The following is a 2,783-nucleotide window of genomic DNA, read 5'->3' on the forward strand; positions in this document are numbered from 1 at the left end:
TTTTGACCAACAAATTCCTTTAAGTTTTCTTCTGGAAAAAATAAAATGTCATATTTAATGTTAGCAGTTTCGGTGCTTATGTGGGGCTATAAGGCCTTTTTGCTTTTGGAGGGGAGATCTTCTCATAAGTCAGAATCCCAGGACAAACTCTGTATGAGGACACGAGTCTCAAGTTACTTAGTTGCAATCCAGCACAGTAGTCACTAGTAACAACATACTATGCATTTCCTTAGTTTTCCCATTTTTGCCCTTTAATTCCTTCAGAACTTAGTATGTATTTAATCCCAACATTATATTGTCTTCTGTATTGAGCATTACTATTAGATGACCCAATCTATACTTTTGGGGGAAGAAATGAAATTTCCTCAACTGCTCCTCAGTTTCCTTCTTACATCAATACTACTCATCTGTAAGACAGTTGAATAACTCTTACTTGTACCTAGTGATACTGGGAAGACAAAGGAATAGAACCACAAACCGAACAGAATGATCCTGAAGAGTTAAATGTTCCCATTACGTTCTAGTGAATTTGTTTAGATAAAATTCAAAAAGTCATCTTTTTAGAACTAGTTCAGAGTCCCCAAAATTCATTAGCTAGCATGCCTACTGGAGTCCTGACTTTTCTACTAATCCCAAGTATTTTTAGGGCCTAAAATGCTAAAAATTAATGTGACAACTGTACCATATATCCCATCTCTGAGCCACTTTCAACCTATCTCAGCTTTAGGGAGATATTAGCCCTAGAAACACAAAGAAAAGTGACAAGTCAATTGTATATCAATCCCAACAAAAATGAGGCAGAAAGACTTGGGGTTTAGGTTGTTTATTTCTAAAGCCTGCAAGAGTCTACCAATGCCGGCTTAGCAGATATAGCCCTAAGTCTTTTATGACCTCCCCATTCTTGGTACTTGGGCAATGTCAGCCCATACAAAACCAGATTGGGGACCAAACTGAGGAGTGTGTGTAATGGGGGACTTCTCCCCCCTTTTCATCACATATTTTTTCCAACAAGATTGCTTTACATTTAAATGCAATTCCCAAACCCAAAACATATAGCAGCAACCAGTCACTAACAACATCACTGATTCTCATGCTACCTTCCACTCTTACTTCTTTTTTGGAAGCTAGGGAAGGAGAAGGTAATATTTGAGTGCGAGGAAACTTGGCTGCATCCCAATAGAGCCAGAGATGGCATGAGGACTGACCCCTGTAGTGTAGGGTGGCTAGAAGATCTACTACACATAAGAGCAGGTCCTAGAGCAGCTTTCAAGATCTAGCCCTAACTCCTATCACAGGGATCCTTTTAAAGATCTACTCCCATAGGACTAGATGAGAGGGTGACAGGAGATAAATTTTACCATCCCCTTTCCCTCAAATTTAAACATGATAAACCCAGAAAGTTTCACCTTCAAGATCCACCAGGCTCCCTCCTGAGAAACACGTTCTGTATGGTCAATTCCACACCAACTCCCAACCCTTTTCTTAATGCCCAGAGCCTTTGTCCCCTCCCACCCACAACTGTGGGCAGTTCCTCTAACACTGATTTGATAACCCCATGGTCCATGAAATGGGATGGCTAAAAAACTTTTTAAAAAGCACCAATTTGAAGCTCAGAAAGCTCCTCAGTCTCGGAGCAGATTTAAAAGAAGGAAAAGCTTTTGAATGGTACCATGAAGGTAATAGGAGAGGAACACCCAAATTAAAGTACCCTTGCCTTAGAGCTTATTTTCTCCCACCCCTTACCCTAGAATACAGATGCTACATGCCCTAACACTGATCTGGGATCAACCCAGTGGAAGCTGCCTGAAGTGCTTTCTTGACTGTAACTTCTGTTCCAGCAAGGTTCAGGAACATTTAAGGAATGGCAGAGAAGGAAGGGGGGCATTTATTAAACCGGCCCCACTGCCCTAAAATGACTGGTAAAAACCCAGTTCTAGGCAGACAGCACATGCTGAAGGGACGTCACTAAAGCCTCGTGGCTTTTTTTGAGGAGTCTCCGACAGAAGCTATAAAGTTTAGCATAAGGCTACAGTCCAGTCTTGACATTCACTTATCACCTTGATCAGAGCTCTGCCTCACTCTTGGTTTGAAGCAACCTTCAGGTCTACTTATAACCTTCTGGGGTCTAGAAAGCTCCTTCCTCTTCTCATTCCCTGTCTCATCACTAACCAAACCAGACTGTGAACGTCTAGTATTTTGTTTCTTTAAAAAAAAAAAAAAAAAAAAAAAAAATCAAAAGTAGAATCTGGGTCCAAGGCAGTGCCTAGAATAATACTCTACTTGGAAAGGCAGTATTTTGACCTAATGATCCAGGAGTTAAAAAAATAAAGTGATTGGAAAGGTTGAATAAATTAACACATAGGAGTTGTACACAATAAAGATCCTTTCTCCTCAGACTGTCTTTGGTATTTGGTTCTTTCCCATCCCTTGGCCTTTACCCCCCAAACCCTGTTTTTCATTGTGGCTGCCACATATTAGCTGCAAGGGAGGGTGATAGCCAAAGTCACTCAAGGAGGCTACTTAAGGTACAAATCTTAACTCCTGGGGACCTTAGGCAACCTCAGTGCCATTAACTTCATCTGAGTGTTGATAAAAGTTCCTGGTAAGCTCCACGAGGTAACTTAAGGTAGCAGCAAACCACTTCCCCCCCCACCCCCCCAGCATTCCTGGTCTCTGCCAAAGGAAGGCTTTTCCCATGAAAGTATCTTAAAAAGGTCCAAAGGGACAGCAAGAGAGTTGTCATCAGGACTATGACGGGAAGCAGAGGCTTTCATAATCAGGGC

The sequence above is a fragment of the Gracilinanus agilis genome, chromosome 1 (assembly GCF_016433145.1).
Source record: "Gracilinanus agilis isolate LMUSP501 chromosome 1, AgileGrace, whole genome shotgun sequence".
Classification (NCBI taxonomy): domain Eukaryota; kingdom Metazoa; phylum Chordata; class Mammalia; order Didelphimorphia; family Didelphidae; genus Gracilinanus; species Gracilinanus agilis.